This window comes from Corvus cornix, chromosome 2 (assembly GCF_000738735.6).
Source record: "Corvus cornix cornix isolate S_Up_H32 chromosome 2, ASM73873v5, whole genome shotgun sequence".
NCBI classification, from domain to species: Eukaryota; Metazoa; Chordata; class Aves; order Passeriformes; family Corvidae; genus Corvus; species Corvus cornix.
The window spans coordinates 99198194-99222003 of NC_046333.1; the positions used below are offsets into that span (position 1 = coordinate 99198194).

A 23810-nucleotide genomic window follows, 5' to 3' on the forward strand; every position below is an offset into this window, starting at 1 on the left:
ACAAAAAACAGGATTTTCTTAAAGCCATAATTTAGAGACCTGATTAAAGCTCTTTGTGGAATCTGTAATAAGGAGTTTGTTTATACATATTTATTGAATGAAAACATCTTGATGCCAAGACTATAGAAATACTTGTTTCAAATTAGAATAAGCTTCATTTTGGAGCAAGAGATTAAGTTTACAGTGGACAACGTGTTTTTCCTTTTCTCTACACAGACAGCTATCTTGCATTGACAATGAGCTATACTGAAGAGGCCTCGCTCTGAAGGAATAAAGAATATCTGTAGTGTGCACACATTCTTGTGCTGAATATTTACATTTGCCTACAAGAGTTTAGACTCCAGTAAATAAGGATTATGCAGTGGATCTGCCCTTACAAAGGTTTGCTTACTGTGTGAAAAAGCTAGCTTCCTCTATTGCTCCCTTTATTGCTGATTTTCTTTTCAGTCCTCAAGAATTCAGAGATAAAACATGTTTTGAACCCTTTTTCGATAAAGTTGCCTCATGCACAATTCACCCTGTATCTCAACCTCTGCATTTTGCTAGTTTGCTCTAATTTATTTAAATGTAAGCGTCTTTCAGCAAAGCTTTGTTCTGTTCTATATTAAAATGATTGCGAAGATATTAAATTTTCAGAATAGTGTATTAGCTCAGACTACAGAATAGGCATTCTAGTAGAAAAATTCTGATTATTCAGCAATGCAACTCATACTTTTAGTGTTCTGCACAGAACAGATGATGTAATCCCAATTGCCTTACTGTTGCAACTATCTGAGCTAGGAGTTGAAGAAAAGGAAGAAGATAAGCAGGAGGAAAGTGTGTCTATCATGATATGTTTTTTTCCAATTATCTTGTTTCATGTTTTAAATAAAATTATCAACTTCAGGAAAGCACTAGTTTTCATTATTTTTTCATGGTTTTGAGAAAACAGAATTCTTTTTTCTTAGTAGATAGCAGGTTTTTGTGGGAGTGTGTTTTGTTTGGTTCAGTCCGGGTCTCCCCTTTGGGTTTCGTATTACTGTACCATCCCAGTTTATACCCTCCTGGTTTCGTGTTCATAACCCTGCTTTCTCTATTTGTCTCCTCCCAGACCCCTGCCAATCGCCCCGGCACCCCTCCCAAGCTTCTGGAAAGTTCTGGCAGGGGCGTCGAGTGATTGGTCTTGGGGGGAAGGATCCCTCCCTTCCTTTCCCGAGATAGGTTCCCTTGTGTGTCCCTCATCCCGCAGACCAGTCCTTCTCCTTCCCTGATTCAATGCTGTTGTCATCCCTCCCCTGTCGCCACCCCCCATAAAACCCCTGGCAGGCGCGTTCAGGGTTGCTCATTGCTGGACACCCCCGGGGGGCGAGGTCCCCTGTTCGGAGACACAATAAACCTTCCGGATTTCATCCACAATTGAGCCTGCCTCCTTCTTCCACCACCTGCCTCTATTGCCGCGGTCCTGTGGAAGGACCCACGAGCCAGACCTCTGGTCTCCCGGATTCCGGAGGCTGGCCCCCGCAGCCTCCTGCGTCCAGAGCTGACCGGGCAAAGTGGGAACTGCTCCAAAAAGGACGCAGAGGCAGGTTTTGAGCATTTAAAAAGTTGCAAAGTGTTTGCAAATTACTGTCTATTCTATGCAATGTAATTTATTCAGCAATTAAAATGCAGTCATTTCCATTATGGGTTCAATATTTGCTCACAATTGCTGCACGTTGATATCAGAAACAATTTGAAATTACACTTTCCTTACCATGGGAAGGTATGGCCTCATTCATATCCCATGCGGAGCACTGCATTAACCACCACTGACACTCTCATTAACTCCTGGATCTTTAGAGCTATATTTGGTATGCTCTGTAGGATCATCTTTCATGCGTACTCTCACCATTCTGTGTAGATACATTCATCTTTTACCTTTCTCCTTTTTCATCATCTCCAAATGATGGGGCTAAATGGAAGCCATTTCAATGAAGAATACAGTTATCACTCCTTAGCACTGCCTCAAGTACCTGAGATTTTCACATGATTTCTGCAATCCTTGGGTGGATACAGAACAGATCTGTTTCCCGGTTCGTACTCCTGCCATTACAGCAGAGAGAGCACTTAATTGCTAAGGTAATTTATTTCCTCACTTTTAGCATATAGCAGAGTATTCCAATCAAATGGTTAGCACCAAAACTGAAATCCTTCCCTAACCTGTTTCAGGCACTATTTTCTGCTTTGAAATATGTCTTGCATGTGTCCTGCCCAGGGATTCAGAGGTCTGTCAGTTGTTGGTGATGACCCCACTCCAGCACAGGCCAGACCCCTGGGGTGGGAAGACCCTGGAACAGGCTGGACTTGCAGAACCTGCAGCAGCCTCAGGTTCTGTAGCATAGGGAGGGTGTGGGCTTGCTTGGGCTTCTGATCAAAACTGCAGTGCAGCAGCATGGGGAACAAGAGGTGGTCTTACAAGCAGGTCTTTTTCCTAACTTTCTAAGGAAAGAGGTAGTCAAAACAACTTTTGTTAAAACTGTGTGTACTGAGTTTGCATGGCAAGGTTTTGGTTATTGGCATTGGGGTGCTACTACAGTGGTGGCTTCCATGGGAAATCTGCTAGAAGCTTCCCTCATGACAATTGCCTCAGAGCCAGTACCAGCTGGATCCACCACTGGCCAAAGCCAAGCCCATCAGCGACAATGGTAGCGCCTGTGGAATAACATAGTTAAGAGGGGAGAAAAAACCACTTCAATAATTTCATTCAGAAGGAGGAGTGAGAATATGAGAGAAAGACACGAAGGCCAGTGAAGAAGTAGAGGGAGGAGGTGCTGTATCTTGAAAGTAAAGTATAAAAATTGCAATAGTCTGAACTGAGCATGGAAGGAGAAACCCAGCTCCCCGAATGTGAGTCCTGCTGCAAACAGCATCACTCCACACCCCAAACCCACTGTGACTGTGCTGTCCCTGCCCACTCACCCTCCTCTCTGCTCCATTAAATTCAATTTCAGCCTATTAAGCTCAAGAGTAAAGAAAAAGAACTTTAAAGAAAGTTACTTAATATTAATTTGAACTCCAAAGTATTCCAGTAAAGGAAAAAAAAAAATCAATGTTGTTAAGATGTGCAATATTTTACATAATAGGGCTGCAGGAATAATGAAAAAAAGTTCAATATCTTACTTTGAAAACCTGTAAAATCTATTAAATGAACCACTTGGTAAATATATTCATAGCTCTTCCAACCAAGCCCACAAAGTAATGTGTTCAAGATGCTTTATAATACTGTATACAAAATGTGAGAAAATATATTACATTTATAATTTGATGAACAGTATAATGAGACATCAACAGAAGCTACTGTTCTTCTTGCACATTGAGAGTTATGGTGTATGAATGGGTTGTTACTAATTAGATTTCATGGTTACATGGTTACATGATTACACGGTTAATGTAGAGTTTATCTCCTTTGCATACTACTAAGTGCAACTTCACAACTTCTTGTTTTTCAAGGAATTTAAGAAGAAGAATAGTTATTTAACTTTTTTTGAACTTGATGAACTCTGACATCAAAATAATAAAAAAAATCTTTTAGTAAGCTCTATTTAGAGATGATAAATTTGGCCCATCAAAATTATTAAATTTTATTCTTCCTGCTGCATTTTTTTAAAATTACAACTTGCTCATATGAAAGTTCATATGATTTTAAGATATATGATTAAAGTATGATCAGGATTGGTTGGATCCTTTGAACTTAATGTGTCAAGACTGCTCTTCTCCATGTTAGATGCTGGGTTTTTTGATAAACTTAGCACCTAGCAAGTGCATTCACCATAGAAATGTATGAGAAATTCAATAGCCAAATTATCCACTAAAACATCCTCGCTACTTTCCATCAGGTTATACCAGGAGAAAATTAGACTTGTCAAGTATAGTGTAATTAATCTTAGACTCAGTGTGGTCAAGGGCAGAAATCACTGAATGTGATCCAAAGAATTCTGTGGTGATGTTTTTCTCATCAACACCTTTCCCAGACCGTTAGAGGTTTCAGAATATCACTTACAACTAGGGAATAATTCCAACTCTTTGAATGATGTATGTAGTCAAACAGTATAGAGTGGGGAAGACAGAATTGTTTCAGTATACTTGAATGAAGTATTCATGGAATCATAGAATCATTTAGGTTGGAAAAGGCCTCTAAGATCGAGTCCAGTTGTGATGGACTCAATTCAGTGGACTAAGGCCTTTTTCTGTGTTACAAATCAGTGGGAAAACAATCCTCATGATTATTCTTGAAAGAGAAAGCAAAATATTTTCCAGTATTCTAGTTTTCCACACTACCTACCCATATCATGGAGTAGTTGAGACTGGAATCCCAGCCTGCTGGTTCATTATTTGGCTGGTATTGTACTCTCTAGCACTGGATCTTTGTAATGCCAAGGTTACAAATAAAGCTGCCTGAGAAGCAGGTTGTTTTCTATGTAAAATAATTGAGTTACAAAATCACTTAATTTTTTCAATAATAGTTTCAACTTTTAGCAAACAGATATATTTCCCCCCTGGGAGATTAAAACTCAGTACATTAAAAAAATAGTCATGTTACATGTTGGCCAAAAGTGCATCAAGGGGAAAAATCTTTGCTAATGAACCAAACCTATTGAGAGTAGTGTCATGAGACTTCTGAATGCCCATGGGGCATTATTATCAGCAGATGCGAATAAAATGTTTCAGCTGAATATTTTTGACATTCAGGTATTTTAGTTTTGTTGAACAGATGCAATTTTCTGCAGAGGGGAGACACATCATTCTAATTTTTATTTTAGTCAAAATCTATTAGATATGCTTTAAGAAAATATTTTCATGAAGTACTTGTGTATATGCATCTCTTTCTTCTACCCTGCAGCCTACCACAAAACCAAGAATTATTTCATTACCGTTGGATTTGTTTTGCTTACTTGCTCTCAGAGAGACAGCGTGCTTGAGAGAGATCTTTTCAAACAGAATATTCACTTTGATATTAACAAAAATAGTAAGAAAATAGAATAAAAACAAAAATGTAATTGCTTTTGCTGCATGACTGATTGCGTCCACAATACAATTAAGCAGAAGGGAAAAATTACTGCATCTTTGGCAGTAATTCAGGGTGTAGCACAGCACTAGTCCTCAAGAGAACTTAGTTTTCTGCCAAAACTAAAGAAAGTATATTAAAAAAATATCTGATCCCCAGAAAAGGTGATTCAAGCAATTGTTTCTAGGTTTTCAGGCCAGCGCTGCTTAACACCTTTGTCAGCGACAGGAATAGTGGGATAGAGTGCACTCCCAGCAAGTTTCCCAATGACACCAAACTGTGTGGTGCAATTGACATGCTGGAGGTAAGGGATGTCATCCAAAGGGACCTTGACAGGCTTGAGAAATGGTATTAAGAAATTAATGAGGTTCAACAAGGCCAAGTGCAAGGTCCTACACATGGGTTAGGGCAATCTCAAGTACAAATGACTGACTGGGAGGAGAATGGCTTGAGAACAACCCTGAGGAGAAGGACTTAAGGGTGTTGCCTGATAAGAAGCTCAGCATGACCCAGCAATTCTTGCAGCCCAGAAAGCCAGTTGTGTCCTGGGCTGCATCAAAAGCAGCGTGGGCAGCAGGGTGAGGGAGGGGATTCTGCCCCTCTGCTCTGCTCTCATGAGACTCCACCTGGAACACTGCATCCAGCTCTGGGGTCCCAGCACAGGAAGGACATGGACCTGTTGGAGTGAGTGCAGATAAGGACTATGAAACTGATCAGAGGGGTGGAGCATGTCTTCCATGAAGACAGGCTGAGACAGCTGGGCTTATTGAGTGGGGAAGAGACTGCTCCAGGGCCGCCTTATTACCTCCTTCCAATACCTAAAAGGAGCCTGCAAGAAAACTGAGAGGAATTTTTACAAGGGCATGTAGTGATAGGACATGGGGGAATGGCTTCAAACTGAAAGAGGGCAGATTTATCTTAGATATTAGGAAGAAACACAGTACTTTCAGTGTGTGTGGCACTGGAACAGGTTGTCCAGAGAAGTTGTGGAGGCCCCATCTCTGGAAATATTCAAAGTCAGGTTGGATAGGGTTTTGAGCAACCTGGTGTAGTGGAAGGTATCCCTATCCATAGTGGGGATTGGAATTTGAACTACAGGATCTTTAAGGTCGCTTCCCACCCAAACCATTTTATGATTCCATGATTCTGTGAAGAAAATTAGGCTGCAAATCATAAATCAGTGTCAGACCACAAACACTGAAGTCATCCCTGCCTTGAATTGAAGGGCTTTACTGTTCTGCCTTCAACAGAGGTTTTTCCTGCTAAACCATCATTATATCATGGCACAAAACATTTTTTCTTTAATGTTGTGGAAGAATAGCTTTGACAGATCTAAATATTTAAGAGAAAAGAATGGTATTGGGTTTATAAAAGGGGGAAACTCATCTGTATGATAAAAGAATATCTATATTTTCATGTCTTTATATATATATACAGGTATGTTTACACACATACTTACCCATATATATGTATGTATATATATACACATATAAGGTCATTTCGCTCATGCCAATCTACTGTTGCTCTTTAGGTGGCAACAGTTTTATTCACCTATGAACGCAGTATTACCTAGGTGCAGTCCATAGTAATTTTACTCACAATTTAAAGGTTTTCTAACACATTTTTGAGGCACAAAACAGCATCAGATGATGGTGATATTTTAATGGATTAATGCTGACATTTTTACTTCAGTCAGTTTCCTTTTTTTGACTTGAAATTATGTGATCTGTTTCAGTAGCACATGGTTAAGGTTTGTGCTCTCTGTAAAAGAAGTAATTTTCCTTTTAGTTTTGTTTGCTTTAGATTTGTAGACATTTATAAACAGCGTGATATGTCACTTTAACAAATCTGTTTAATAGTAGTAGTAGCAGTAGTAGTAGTAGAGGAAGGAGAAGTAATAATAATCATAATGATAGTAATTGTAAAGTCTTGCAAAATCTGCTTCCCCCAGGTGGCAGAGGTGAAATCAAATTGGCATTTCTGTATGCTCAGAACAATAAGATTTTTGTGAGTGTTCTGATATCTCTGTTTTCTTATCTTATCCTCTTATCATATCTTATTTTGTTATAAAAATATCAATTTTAAAGCCTTTTTCAGTTACAAGCGAGGAAAACCATGCACTTCTGCAGGTAAAGCCCCAGCTCTGCAACTATAAGTGCAGTGGAAAAAGTCTGAGACACTGAGTAGAGCAAATATGTAATTACTGCTTGGTTGAAAAACCTTATTTATTTATGGTTAATGCAGGCTTTTAAAGCAAGTGCTTTGTGTGTTCATTTATTTCTCTATCTAATTCACAGTTACTTATAGCAGTCTGGCAGCAGATACTTGAGCAATTTATAAAGGCATTATAACTGGCTCACCTGTTCTGTCCTGTACTTCTTTTGATAAAGGAGAAAATACTAATTCAACCTCAAAAATGTGCCTGTCTTCTATGTTTCCTGACAATGCATGCATCCTTCCAGTAACTGTGTCAGGCTCCGAGACTCTTCTTAATAAGAAAATTACTCATAGCACACTTTTTTCCTAAACTATAATAATAACTAGTATTAAGTCAATTTTTTTTTCAATTCTCTCCACGGATTCAATTGGAGACAAGTTTTGAAAGTATTTTTGCAGTCTGCTGTCTGAGGAGCCACTTTACCATAGCAAGAGAAGAAAGAATGCTGCAGGATCTTTCTTAATCACTCCTCTTAAATACAATGTGAGAGAAATAGAACAAGAATAGAAAATGTATCCAGCTGTCTTCTCTCTGTTCTTTTTTTCTAATATGTGCTTGTTATCCAAAGAAAAAAGTGCTAAGCTTTGACTGTACCTAAAAAATTCCCAAACAAGTAGTTCTGTATAAAACTTTGTCTCAGTGAAAAAAGAATTCTGATGCAGTTGCCAAATAAGAGAACTCCATTATTAAAATTTTGGCTTTTTTTAAACAATTATATCAATAAGAGATTAGTTGACATTTTATGTTGAGAATTTATACAAAGACATCAGTGATTTGTCTCAAAATTTCAAACAAAAATTTAAGGCAATCATGTCCATGTGGTCCAATACCCTGATGAATCACAAAAGAGAAAAAAGTGACTAGACAAAAAAAATTATGGACCATGACAGCAGCAGACAAGCTGGGTTAGGAATTAAGCAAATAATCTCACGACATGCTAATTCATAATTTTATCTGCATGCCTGAATATAGGAATGAACTACTATATGCAAATGTACTTGGGGTCAAACTGAGATGTAAATCTATGTAATTCAGCAAGCAGTAAAGATAGGTATAGATAAGGAATAGATAGGATAGAGGTAGATGGGACGAATAAGGAATGCAACTTCTTGCAATAGATAACACTGAAATATTTCCATGAAATAGTATTTTTATCCTTGCATCTTTTTTCCGCCTCCTTGTCAAATAAAATATACATGGAATTAGAGTTATGATATCTACTTAAAATAATATCCACTAAAAATAACAATGATTTTACATATACTCGTGGGAGGTGACTTGATGAATGTGTGTTTTCCATGTAAAAAGGATAAGCTAATACCACAAAACCAGATTAACAAATACATGTTTTTAACATCAAATTGACTACCTTCTTAAAAAAAAAAAAAAAGAAAAGAAGAAAAAAGGAAATTAAAAAAACGTTTAAAATGTTTAAATATTTCTTTTTTAATTTGGTTATAGTTTTTTTTGTATTTTAAATAATTAAATCTACTAGCATCTGCACTGTAACCCTGAATAGCAGGAATTCCCCACTGAAGGCATATGGAAACATGAGACAGCTGAAAGGACCCTCACAATTTTCAAAACTCGGATGATTTTTTTTATTTCAACATCTACCACAGGTCTCATCCCTAAGGGACTTACATGGTAAATTATCATTAGACAGAGAAAGAAAGAAGCTAACACACCAGCAGAACGTATCGGCAATTTCCACACTGGGACCATGATTTTCTGCAGGATGGAGACAGCATAGAAAAGGCTTACAAACACATTTGTACCAACATAGCACACGGGTACTTCACAGCCCAAACATTCTCAATATGCACACACAAAAACCCTCAGTGAAACCAGCAGCTCAGTGAGATTTAGATCCAAATTTTATCTAAGTCTACTACCTTTTGATCAAGAGTTTTGGTGTGGATCAGTCACTAACACTGCTCAAAACAAGCCTGTGCTTTGGAAGGTTTTTCTAGTAACCAGATATAGGGGAATTTTTTTTTTTTTTTTAAACTCTGGACACATGCATGTTGGTATCCATTCTGGTTTTGCAAAAAGGACCAGATTTTACAATCTGAAAATGAACACAAATCTATTTGGATAACATCTGCACTGCTTGGAGGGCTGGAACACTACAGCAATTAGATCCATGCTCTATTCACTTGCAATTCAGACTACTGTTATAGTTGAGCTAATTTAATGTTTAGTTAAAGGAGAAGACATATTTTTATTTTCCCTTAACGATTAATGCTGTATCGGAAACCATCACATAAACTATTTTACTTTTAAGCAGGTAGCTCTAAAAATATTTTCCATACATAATTTTAAAGTGAAAGAAATTTTGATGGATACTAATTTAATCTGTTTAATATGTGACTGTTTTCATCTATAGTGTGTGTTTTAATTTGACTGATTTTACACAGCTGTCATTCTACAGCCTATAATCTGTATGCATATGATATAAGCATAACCTTTAATGAACAAGATTCACATGCAAAAGTTGCTAATATAATGCTAGCATAGCAGCACCTGCCAACACCTCTACAATTAGAAGACTGTGTCAGCATTTCAATTATAAAGCAACTTCTAATTTAGAGGATCATAACTTGACAGTAAAAATTCTTTCTGTGTTGCAAGTTGACATGCAAGGTCTCAGTTCAAAGCATTTTTATTAATACAGGTTTAAATTGGTTTAGATATTATGAAGTTATAGAAGACTACAGTTAAAAATGAAGACACTCTGTGGATGTTTTTTCACCACCACTGTAGCTCAAATGCTTTGAAAGGGAAATCCACAAACGTTACAGCTGTTTATGGGTAACTAGGATCAGTGACTGCTTTTATTTTCTCTATTAATTTAGCAGTAAGAGCTAAGCTTTAAAGCTCCAAAGTGCTATGTTTCTTCCTGTTGTTTTGGGGATGCTTATTTATCATTAAGTATAATATATTAATAGCTTAAAATATTTATTTCTGAATGTATCAATTCACTGCTAAAGCAGACCATGGCAGTACATGTGCAAACCTATGGACTAGAGGTCTCTCCATAATGACTTATCATTTACTAATAGCATTTCCATGAATAACAAATTTCCCAAGTGTGTATTGACACAATTGTTCCAGCTGAGAAATTACCATGTACTGTGTCAATAAGCTACTTATCAGAGTTGCCTATTGCTTTGCACTGACACAGTAACTACTAACTACTGCTCAGATATAGCACTATCTATTGTGGAAAGGAAATAATTTTCAGTTTGTGACAGGGTTAGGATCCACTGAGGGAGATAAATGACAAGGATTTCATTCTATTCTTAGATGGGTGGCTGTAAGAGGCAAAAATGTCAATAACAACTAGATCATTTTTGTGACCTTGCTGAGAATATTCACCTCCACCCTATTTCTAGCACTTTCATGCTGTTTTCAAAGCCCTAAAGGACTGAAAAGCATTGTGAGGAGCTCCTAGAGTCCGTCCAACAGTTATATGGAATAGTGTGCAAAGGTTCTCATTGCATTCTTTTGTTGCCTGATAGAAAAGTGCATCTGAGCTTGACAGGGAAAGTAAAGAGAATTACCTCTGAGGAAAGTCAGAATTCTGTGGGCAACCGAAGGTGCTGGAGGAAGGGTAGCATGCAAGCCACAGCAGCAGGGGAAGCTTCTCAGCAGAAGCCAGCAGCCAGCTAGCTCATGGGGCCTGAGCTTCACACAGAGCAGCTTTTCATCTGTGGCACACTACTACACCAATATACAGCAGCTGCTCCATGGCAGAGGACAGGCCAAGGGAACCCACAGCTCCCTGAAAATGCCTGTGCAGTCAAAAAGACAGTTCCTGAAAATGTTTTCCAAGCAACGTGTTAAATCTGTGCACTTCACAACCATGTCAGCCCTCCTGTGGGCAAGGTGGCTCATTCCTTGATGAGAGACACTGCTCCCACAGGTGGAAACCTTTGTGTCATGGTTCCAGCGGCGCTGAAGGGTTGCAAGCAGGGGCAGTAGCTCGCACTGCTGTGCCAGCAGCAGGTCCTGGGGATTTACAGGTCTCCAAATACATTATGGTGTCTTGTACTAGTCCCTTTAAGTTCAAAAACAGTATCTGTAAACATAGTTTGTTACTGCGCATATAATAAGTGGTTTGTAAATGCATTGGAAATTGATTTTAATAAAGTTATCACAAGTAAGGGAAAGCTCAGGGAACAAAGTTATCAAACAAAAGCAAAGTGGATGTACGTGAATAAGATGGGCTTCTTTTATAATCCTTCACCACCATGTACTGCTATCACATCTGAACTGCATTTGGCTGAAATTATGACACCCATACTAATACATTAATCACACATACTCCTGTATCACTCTTCAGTGCTCATTATCTTACTTTTTTTTTTAATTGGAGGCTTTTAATTGGTAGCTGTTTTCTCTATTATTTCTCCAGTGTCTTAAATCTGCCAGAAGTCTAGATATTGCAGGTGCCCCTCACTAAGTTAGTGATTCGGTAAAGTCACAATGTTTTCCACCATCTTTTAGAGGTCATAAGTACACACGATAGTTCAGAAGTGTAGGCTGTGATTTGTATTATTTATACACAATTCAGCCAACACCATACCACACACTATTTCTTCTATCGGGTTGTTGTTTCCATTTAGAAGTCTTTGTAACAACAATAAAAAAAAACAAAACAGAAAAAAAGACCTAGTCCTCACATTATATTAAAGAACAAGGTTTTACTTCAGTCTTTCCAGAAAAGTACAGTCCTTACTGTCTTAATTAATCTTGACTAAACATAATGGCATGCTAATTGGTCAGAACACATGCTTGAAATAAATTTGAACTATTATAAAATTGTGCAAAGGTGTCCTAATCAAGACCCCTTCTAATGCATATAATGAAAACCTAAAACATACTATTATTCATTAACTTATGTTTTGGGTCCCTCATTTAAACTCAAAAATTTTTCTACCTTTCTTGCAGATGATGACATTCAAGCCTATCAGCCAGTGGTAGCTTATCAGTACTTCATAGAGATTTTCTATCCTGGAAGTTTGGACCTGTATTTTCTACAAACATTAAAATAAAATACTAGTTATCTATATAATACATCAGAAAACAACTTTGCAGCACCCTCTAGTGACACATTACCAAATCAGAATGTTCTGGAAAATTAAGTGACCAAGGAGACAGCCTTATTCCTAAGAAAACCACTTTTGACATTATCATGATGGTAACCTTCACTTTCACCATTCCAATTTCATAAGGTAAATTACCAAGACCTTACTTATCCAAGGCACTTATAAACAAAAATGCATTTTCTTGACCTTAAATCATTCCAGTAAAGGAACTGGATTTATTTTGTGTTTGAAACCACTCTAGTAATACAAAATCAATTTTTTTTATATCTGTTAAGAAGCTAAATTGACACCTGCAGAATTCCTAAATCCCTTTTATTCCTTGTGACTTAGATCAGTCATTGTTCAGTGCTTCCTGTGTCAGTGTGTTCCTACAGCATGAAGATATGACAGCAGACACCTGACAGCTGAAAGATCTGCTTCACTGAATGGAAGTATTTGAGCATGACTTTTGGGGTTTAGTATAATTTCGCTCCTAAACATTTAAAATCAGCTAGAGATAAACTCATATCCAAAGCTTATAAATATTTTTTCTCCCTTTAAAACCACCATAGCCCAGGTGCTAATACAAAACCATGAATGTGTATGAAAATTAGGCTTTATCACAGATTTATATCCAATATTGTGGTAACCCAGTTTAGGAAACAGGACACTTCTTAATAAAGGACAAATATTTTTAGCAAGGTACTGGTGGGTTTTGGTGGGTTTGTTCCTGCATTAATGTCTGTGTTGCTATGAATGGAAATTATGCATGTGACAGACTCATCTGTTTAAAAGGACAGCTCTTGATTTACCATATTGTGCAATTCAAAGTTTGGCTTATGGGGTTTTGCATTTTTTTTCTCTCCAAGAAAACAGCATATACCTCTAATAAATTAATAATGAGCTTATTTTTTTTAATGTGATTTTATGCCTTCAGAATTAAACTGCTTAGAAACATTGACATAGAACTTCTCGTTCTGTTAAGTGATGTTTTGCCATGTGGGGTATGACACTTTCTTTCCTAAATCTGGATATATAATTCCCAAAGAGGTATAATGGTGTAATTTAAGTATTGGATCTAGCAGAAATCTTAAGGAGTTGTTTTGAGTTGTTTTGAGTTGTTTTGCTACATTTAGAAGTGTGCCATTTTAGCTTGCAGGGGAAAGCTAGCAATGCAGGTTTCTCAGAAAAAGAAACATTACTACCTTCTTTCATTCTCTCTCCTCTCTCCTCTAAAATAAGGGTTGCCATACTGTTATATACACAGATAAAAGTGACAATATAGAATAAGGACAACTTACTTTGTGTTGCTATACACTGTGTAGGTACACACCTAAGATCCTCCTGTCTTCTTTCATCTATTAATAAATACTGAATAAGATCATCTGTCCTTTCCCTTTTCCAATTTGATAACAAAATAATTTTAAGAAAGATTTTCTTTTTAAAGGTTTCTTGAATTCAGCATTTCTTGCATGACGTATTGTTTACATATATCTCATATATTATTTACATAAACAATTATCAGGTAGAACAATGAATCATAGACCTTAGAAAAAATGTTTTATTTGTTATCTCCTGCACCCTCACATACAGTTTGAAACCATGTGCAGTATTTATTGCTGGTATGTGTTTTCAAAGTATCCAGACATAAATGATATGTACAGAAAATTATTATCCCTTCTTTAAACATAAACAGCTATGGTCTGAAACATTAGAGTTGTGCAGCAAATTTGCAGAAAAAAAATTATAAAAAGAGCATTTCATACAATAGCAAAAGAGTTTATAGTACTATATACTATATAGTTAACTGTAACTTCCTTGAGGAAAGATGGTTAAAAATAAAAAGGCATCAAAGCATTATTTTTAATATATTTATCAAGAGAATAGAAAATAATGGTATGCAGTATATATACATGTAGCAGCAGTGGAGATGTCTCTTCAAGAAAAAGAACCACTATTTTTTCCAACAGATTATATTTTCCCTTTGAAGACCTAGAAATAAAGTAAAAGACCCACTTAAATCTCTTCCATTTCAGGTTTTGCTGCAAGTACTATGCATTGACAGTGCTAGAGACTGGTTTCTGTACCCAAACTTGAACTTAAGGGCACTTATCATGTAAAATAAAGTGATTGCTATAAAAACTATGTTATGGAAACAGCAGTAAAAAGTGTATGACTATCAACTGTAAGTGTCTAATACAAGTCTCTGTTTCCTTTATGGCCCAGTATGAGTGGTGTCTTTCATGACCATACCAGATCACTACACATCTCTGCTTATTTTATAGTTGACTCAGACTAAAATTCTTCTTTGCTTTTCCTATTCTACAGCTCTCTCTCGAGTGAGTTCAGCTAACTCCAAAAGATGTGAATTCACGACCTAGAATAAGCCACTACGGAATCAGTCACATCATATCGGTAGGAATGAAATCTTTAAAATTCTTTAATATACTGACAGACATAGTGCCTTACCTACTCTTTAGAATCAGTATATCACCACTTGTTTGTGTGATAAAAATTCTCACTTCTGATAATTCACCTCAGAAAGATTCTTTGCATCCATCTGCAGCTAAAACCAGATGTAGAAAGGCATCCTATTCTATCTTTGTCATTAATTTCTTCCTCCATTAAAAGTATAGTTTTTCTAGACATTTCAATAAATTTATTGAGATGTTGGATGTTGTTTTTGTTTAACTTACCTAAAGAACTCTGAATAATTTTATAGGCAAGCATAGATTTAAATTTCATTTTAAGTGCCTCATCTGCAAAGAGTTCAGGGAATGTCAGTTCATTCCATCTCAGAATTTTGCAAAGATCAGATCTCCTCAAAGATCATATGAAAGATCATATAAATTCCTTTGCTCCCATTTAAGAATGCAAGAGAAAGTGTACCTTTTTGCATTAATTCAATGCTAATTCATTACCCCAGATTCATTGACTCTTTCATTGCAATGCAAATGTCATGTCAAGACTGTATTTTTTGCTGCTTTGAAAAGGATAAACCCAAATTTTATTTTCACAGAAGAGAATATTGAGAGAGAAATATTTGCTTCATGTTAAAACTGTATGTGGGTTTTTAGTAGCCAGAGGTAGGATTTAATAAATTATAAAGAAGAAGAAATACAACACATTTCATTCAATTTCACTTCATTTCCACCTTTGAAGAACTTACAGAAATCAATATACAAAAAAATAGTGATAATGTCTGACCAATTTTTTTCTTTCTGCCTAATAATTCAGTGAGTATTTTGTTGTTACTTGGGGTTGTGTCATTCCCAAGCACACAGATAGCTTTCTAAATTTCTTTGGAGTTTGGCATTCTAAAGAAAGCTTTACATCATGGCTGATATTCTCTATTCAATAAAGTACTACTTTTACACACTGATCTAAAATTCTTAATACTCACCTACTGTGCCACACTTTCAGGAAATGCAGAAATGCTGTATTCTGTGTTGTGTTACAAGTCATACATGTGCTATCATTTTCTTCAGCATGAATTTGTTGTTTGGGACATGATCTGACATATGAAAATGTTTTCAGTTGTCTATAATAGAAATGAAGCCACTGGGAACCACTGACCTGTCACCCTCACCTCTGTCACTGGAAAAATCATGGAACAGAAGAACCTGTGCTAAGACCCATGAGGGACAGGGAGGTGATTCAAGACATCCAGAATGGCTTCATCAAAGGCAAGTTCTGCCTGACCAACCTAGTGGCCTTCTACAATGGAATGATTACATCATTGGACAGGGAAAGGGCTACAGATGTCATCTACCCAAAGTCTGTAAGAGTTTTCACATAGTCACAGTCTCTCCAAACTGAGAGATAGATTTGATGGGTGAATAAGGAATTGGTAGGATAGCAGCATCCATAACGTAGTGGTTGATGGCTCAATGTCCCGATGAATACTGGTGACAAATGATGTCCCTCAGGAGTCTGTACGGGGACCAGTGCTATTCAATTAATGCTATTCAATTAATCAGTGACATAGACAAGGCGACAATGGATCCCCTACTACTTTACAAATGACACCACACTGAGTGGTGCAGTTGACACACCTGAGGGATGGGATGCCATCCAGAAGAACCTGGACAAGCTCAAGAAGGGAACCCCTGGGAATCCTATAAGGTTTAACCAAGTGCAGGGTCCTGCACAAAGGTCAGGTCAACCTCCAATACCAACACAGGCTGGGGGATGAACAGATCAAGAGCAGCCCTTGGGGGTGCTGGGGGAGGAGAGGATGGACATGACCTGGCAGTGTGATCTTGCAGCCCAGAAAGCCAGTTGTGTCCTGGGCTGCAGCAAAAGCAGTGTGGCCAGCAGGGTGAGGGAGGGGATTCTCTCTCTCTATTCTGCTCTCATTAGACCCCACCTGGAGTGCAGTGTCCAGCTCTTGAGATCCTCAGCATAGGAAGGACACAGACCTAGTTTAGTTTCTAACTTAAGATTTGTTCCCTACTTTGCATAGTGGTCAGTCAAACATTTTTAATGATCTTTGAAAATCTCTACTTTACTTATTTCAGTGGTTAATAATTTTTTTTATTTTATTTTCCCTTTTCATGAGCTCAATATATATTCTTGATATAGTGAGTTTTGTGCCACTTCTCTTTTACTCTCATATCACAGATTAGGTCAATGGTAGAAGTTGTCAATAGTAGCAAATAATGTAATACCACTTCTGATAAAGTTCTTTCCCATTTCAAGCTTTGTAGCATCTCCCTCCTCCTGTATAAAACCACTGGGATTATTTCTAAAGATAAAAAATTCACACTGTTTTAAAAAAGAGTAGAAGTACAAAGATTTATTTTCTGCTTTTATTTTTGTATAAAATTTGTGACAATATCATACCCAACCACTTGCTGAACCCTGTTGGATATTCTATAACCAAACATGAATGTATAGACATTTAAAGCATTTTTAAAAATAGATGGTATGCTTGTTTGTATGAAGGTTTTACTGAACTCACAGAGGCGTTATTCTTGGCATAAATGCACTTAATTTACCCTTGGGTATCTAACTCTGGCAGGAATTCAGACATAAGGAAAGCACTGTTTAATGCATTCCCAATGAATATCATAATGGTTTTTTGCCATAACCATGCAGAAAATGTTGCTTATCACCTGCCTTGTAGTGTAAACCCCTCAGGTCCCCAGTATATCATGTCTTGTAATTTACATACTATCATTACAGTACATGTCTTAGAAAAAGCAAAATATATGCTGGGCATATGTTCCTTTACCATTTCTTAGTGGTTACACTTCCAAAGAGCAAAAGCCATGCTGAGCAAAAGCAATGAATTTCAGAGAACAATAAAACAAAGTATGGAAAAATGGATTTGGACCACCAAAAAAATCCTGAAAATGCTCCGACTGGGTTCTGTACAGTTCAGAAAAGAAAAGGAACATAGGCCTTCATATTTGATATGGGTGACATTCCAACAGACAGGTATGGGTGACATTGTAGTGGGTGTCTCCCACAGGCCACCAGATCAGCAAGAACAAGTGGATAAGGCCTTCCTGCAAGTTTGCTTATGCTACAAAACTGGGAAGAATGATTGATAAACCATTGTGCTGCCCTCAAGGGAGACCTAACCAGGCTGAAGAAATGAGCTGACAGGGAAATTTCCAAGGGAAAATGCAAATTTCTGCAGCTGGGGAGGAACACCTCCATGCACCAGTATATATGCTGGGAATTACCCAGCTGGAAAGAAGTTTTGCAGAAAAGAACATGGGTGTGCTGATGGACACCAAGCTGAACAGGAGCTGGTACTATACCTTTGAAGTAAAGAAGGCTAAAGGTATTGCGGGCTGCTTTAGGAGACATGTTGCCAGTAGATCGAGAAAGGTGAATCTTCACCTGTGCTTAGCATTGGTGAGGCCACACCCAGAGTGTTCCACAGTTTTGGGTTCCTCAGTACATGACAGGCTTGGACAAACTGGAGTCTGGCAAAAGGCGACAAAGACCATGAGGGGACTGGTCTAATGGGAAAAGACTGAGAGAACTGAGACTGTTCAGCCTGGAGATGAGAAGGCTCAGGGGGTTCTCATTATGTATATAAATCTCTTGATGGAAAGGTATAAGGAAGACAGGTTCTTTTCAGCGTGCTCAGTGACAGGACCAGAGGTAATGGGTGCACACTAAAACACAGGAGGTTCCCTCTGAACATTAGCAAACACTTTCACAATGTAAGGGTGACCAAGGCCTGGCACAGATTGCCCAGGGAAGTTGTGGAGTATCCATCCCTGGAGGTATTTAAAATCCAGATGGACATGGTCCAGGGCAACCAGCTCTGGGGGAACCTGTTTTAGCAGGGGAATTGGATGAAATGACCTCCAGATACCCTTTCCATTCTTGACCATTCTGTAGTTCTCTGTATGATCACTGAAGACAGGCACAAGTCCTTCAGTGAACCTAAGCCCCTATTAAAATATATATCAGTCAACTGTTAGTGTGAGTGATCAAAATTCAAACTACAACATCTTGTTAATGACACACAAAAAAAATAACACTGGACAGATTGTAGTATTGGATAAGCCTGCCATTTATCTAGAATAGAGTATATTACTTCAAGGTGATAATAAGACAAAAAAAACCTGTGCAAAATATATACTCACCCATCCTATGTAAAATACACAATTCCTTAACTTCCCCTACCTGTTGATGAATAATAGAGAAAGAGAAATATCTAAAAGATAGAATTCTTTGAAGTGAAAACTGATGATAATATAAATTGCAATTAAAGGTACTGAACATTTAAATTACTGAAAAAAACCTTTCATAATAGAAAATATGAATGCAATGTTTTCTTGATTTTTTAATGTCAGCAAGATTTTACTAAGTTTTATGCTTTTTTTGTTTCACCCATGGTCTCATTTATGGACCAGGAACTCAGCACCCAAGGGTTTTTTCAAACTTGCATGTAAAGTCCCAGAGACCCTAAATTCTTTTTCTTGTATTTGCTCTTGTTCAAAGTTCCATATTATGCTAGTTTAGAAATATACATACTCAGGATTTTCTCATTAGTTATTTTTATTGTCATCATCTCTGGTAACCTAGAAATTGAATTAAAGTCTGCAGAGAGTTTTGCTTCACCTTTCTTAGTTCACTGTGTGTTTTGGCTGACTTGTATTTTTATCTGCATCAAAGGGAGAGAAAAAGAAGAAACATGCTCTTACTGCTTCCATATAACTCATGCATAAGGAAAGGAAATACTTGAATAACAAGCATTTACAGCATCCTATTCTTCCACTGAATTGTAACTGATGCCTCCCCAAAGACTCTTCAGTGTGGTCTGATTTAAAATGTACTTTGAAGCAGCTTCAAGCTTGTCTTGAACTAATTATCAAGTAACAACACACTACCATACTTGACAAGTTGCACCAATTCTAAGTAAACTAAGTTTGACTCTCCTGTTTTGTTTTGCATTTTGATGCTAAAACTAATCCTGACCTTAAGGTCAGGAATAAATCTCATGTCCGACAGCTTGCTGAAGCAGCTTCTGGAAAGACACCCAGTCATTTATCATCTTCATAATTGATAATATCTCCTGTGAAACAATATCAATTAAAGGCAAGGAAATAAAATAGTGCAGTGAGAAAGCCTTTTAGCATTTCAGCTTAATTAAGAAATGAGGAGGAAAATACTAAGGCAAAGTCTGAATCATTTGTCTGTACTTACAGAAAGGTGAATTACAGCCTTTTAAAATGCAAAGATCTGTTTAGCACTGATGAGAGTCAGATTAGCATGCCTATTGGTTTTAGTGGGGTTGCTACATGAAGCAAGGTTTCACTCAGGAAGAACGATGGTTGCTAGCAACACACACCCAGTAAGGGCTGTAAACAAGTATGACTTGTGCCTTATTCTCTCTGCTGTATGATCACGTCTCATAGATCTTCCTTCTGGATAAATCCTATGGGATTTATCTTTTGGTGTTTGTCAGGAATATCCTTCTTATTTTCTTCCCGAAGTTGCTTTCTCTTCTGTTTGCAAACAGCAGAATAATTCTGTTTCCCTTAAAGAAGCACCTTTTTTCATGAAGTTATCCACTTATTATTTGACTGACATAAGGTTTATTCACAGACTTTGAGGTCTGGGATTTCAGGTACTGGATTCTAGGGCGCTAGAAATAATTACAGGCCAATTCAAAGTTGTGCTCCAGTCAAACACATGAAACCAGGTGTTTCATAGCTACTTCAGCAGTTTTATCATATCCGTAAAATACTAAAGCTGACTTTCATGCAGTTCAAGCACTCAAATGCATTTTAATCTTTACTTTTTTTCACAGTATATAATATACAAAAGTGTAAGGTGTCATTTAACAATTTGTCTCTTAAACCTTATTCTTTATGAGGAAGTTACTAGATTTCTGCCAACTTACTATTTTTTAAATGAATGTAATATAACACAGAAAGAGCACAAAAGTATTTGAAGTTCCTAGCATGCTTAAGATGCTGAGTCAGACCATACTGATCTAGGGCTTACAAAACTGGGTGAAGAGATGGTCCCAACTACTTTCAACACAGGAGAACATTAGAAATTTTAAACAACAGATGAAAATTCACGCTTTCTAGGCTTGTCCTTCCATTGCTGCTGAAGAAACATTACCAGAAAGTAGACAGAGTGTTTCTTTAGCTATTTGCTTTAATAAAATGTACCTGCGAGATTGCATTTCCCTAATTCTCAAAGCTGGCATTAAAATGGATTTAGCTAGCTAGCTGGAGATTTAAAAGTAGCCTTTCAAGTTCACCTTTAAGAAGCTATATTAGCTTTGCCTACTAGCCTGTTTAGTAATGCAGCATACAGCATACCTGGCTTTAGACAGGACTAGAGATCAAATCTAACCTCATAAATCTCCCAGTTCATGGCTACAGGAAGCTGTCAAAAACTAGATGTTGTTTCATTCTCCAGGGGCTGGTGTACTGCTCTGGATCTCTCTTAAGTGCCCTCTAGCAGTTGATCACCAAAATGTGTAATAGCCTTGGGAAGGACTACACTACCCTTTTGACCCCAGAGGTAATATTTTGATAGGGCTTGACCTTAATAAGACTGCCAGCATAAAAGCCTAACAGTAAGAGCAAAGGAAAACCTTTTCTGAATAGCAAATAGCTGAAGAAAACATTTCCTGCACACTCCATAAATTATTACATTTACCTCTGGCAAGTACATTTAGAGAAAATCGTGTTCTGAATCACATTTTGGAACACTCAGATTCAACACCAGTTTCTAACCCAAAAAGACTAGCTTTCAAACAAATGCTGGGCAAAATTTTATCACTTTCATTCAATTTGATCTTTATTTGACCAACAAATCCTACTGAATAATAACGTCTGGATTTCTCCCCCTTTCTTTTACGTTTATTCTACTGTTTAACTAATTTCATTAGTTAAAGGATAAGGATTTCAGATGTCTTAGGATGACAGAGTGTTGGGGGGGAATTCACAGGGCAGGAGGCAGGAAGGGAGGTTGCATCATAATGAAAGAGAAAACCCCTCGTCAGTTTTTCTGACAATAGATTCTGAATCAGTATTTGTAACCCTTGACCATTTTTAACCTCACTTGACCACTACAAATAAAATTTGACAAATTGCTTTCTTCTTCCATTCCCTCTACAGCCATGTGTCACAGGTGATATATTCTTTCCTTTGAGCTTTACCACTAATACGGTTCCCTGCTGTACCTTGTGGGAAAGTGGTGTCATTTGGGCCACTGGGTCCATAATGAGCTTAATTTCTGCAGGATGCCAGAGAAGTTAAATGGTTTACATAGTGTGAAGAAACAATTAGGCTGCCTAGAAGCTACCTGATGCATAGCAAAATAATAGGCAAAAGGAGGACAGAAGCTTCAGAATGAGGTAGATTTGCTGTCCAGACAAGCAATGTGGAGTGGCTACAGTGATGATGAAGGGCACATTGACACATAATTTGACGGTAGCAAAACTTTTTCAACAATGACACTGCCATGCTGCTTCTTCGATGCCAATTTTTGTCAATATCACTGTAGTCTTAAAGCATTTGCATGTTTATAAGTATGTATTTCTTCATGCAGATTTACTTCATTTTGTTCTGTAAACTAAATGTAGATTTCACTCTAGATGGAAAAGTTCAGGGAAATTTCTCAGACTTTGAAACCTGTGGGGAACATAGCTTAAGAGCCTCTGTCCTTGAAAACAACTAAGCCACTTTCTGAAATTTCTATTGCTTATTTAAAGATAATAGTTTCTTCTTTCACTAAAAGCTATGATGCAAAAACCACAAAGATGAGCTCCCACTACTTTCACAACTTCTGAGAGTGTTCTTATAAGTTCCATATAAACTTATATAACTGGTAGAAGTGGAATCTAGATTTTGAAGAATTTCTACTTGTTAAAAGCTCCAAAATTATTTTAGGAGGCTGAATATATTTTCTCCTCACTGAAAAAACAATGCAGTGTGTAAATTGTTTATGGATTACATTAAAGCTCGTAAATTAATTCTGCTAATTTTTCATGTCAAAGAATATTCAGACCATGTCATGCATATTTACATGTGACCCTTTAGATAAGAATTGTGTTTGTTCTGCTTATTGCTCATGAAAATTATAAGCAAAAGAATGGTGAGATGTCTGCATAATCCTTTTTGTGATTGAAGTGTAAATCTAGCTTTTCAGAGTTTTTATTGATTCCAGTTCTATAATATGTGAGTGTTCCCAGGCTAATTAGATTAGCATAGTAAGCCCCTAATGGAATCTTTAGCTCTGCTCGCTCAGTCATTTTGTGAAACTAATTGGGGAAGGTTTGTTTGTTTATGTTTTCAGGGAAAATGGTAGCCATTATTCTGAATGTCATTCTAATTATGGAGGAAAAATTTTGTCAGGATATATCGAGGTGTGGGCAGACTTGGAATTATTCTAGTCTTCCTTGAAAATTCATTGTACACCAAGATCTTTCTGCATCTACTATTCAATTGGCATAAATATATCTTCTCTGTACTGTGAACTGAGTTATCAACAATGAAAATAAAATGATTCCTAATAAAGCGTCAGAAAGAAAAGTTAGAAGTCATTTGTAACCTAATTTCTAGTACAGAATCAGGCTTTGCCTATGGCAACCTACACCTGTGAGAACAGAGCCTTGAGACAGTAAGAAAACAATGTACAGCTTCCCCTTTCTAATAATAGTGACGGCATTCTAGAACATGGATCATTGTGCAGAGATCCTCATCAGGCACAAAGAATATTTTGGAAAACATTAGAGTCATGAAAGAGGTTATTTATCACATTGTTCAATAAGAAGAAAAAGTAACGAAACCTAGTTTCACACGTTTGTACACCTGCAGTCCCAGTGCTTCATCGTGAAATGTTCATCTGAGGAGAAATAGTTCTGAAAGGCTCATTATGGACAGAAATCTGTCTACTACCAAATGGAAGATATGAGGCTGAGTTCTTCCTACTTTTTTTCTTGTTAGGTGTCCTAATTTAATTTTCTTATGCATACCTAAAAAAT

The 23810-nt window shown here is 37.2% G+C and overlaps 1 long non-coding RNA gene across 1 annotated transcript; it reads left to right on the top strand.

Moving 5' to 3' along the window:
* Window positions 1-1289: 1289 nt before the first annotated feature.
* LOC109144193 lies at window positions 1290-23378 on the top strand. Its single transcript, XR_002044792.3, has 3 exons — window positions 1290-2097; window positions 14663-14749; window positions 15872-23378. It is a non-coding gene; the product is annotated as an uncharacterized LOC109144193 (long non-coding RNA).
* Window positions 23379-23810: the final 432 nt, after the last annotated feature.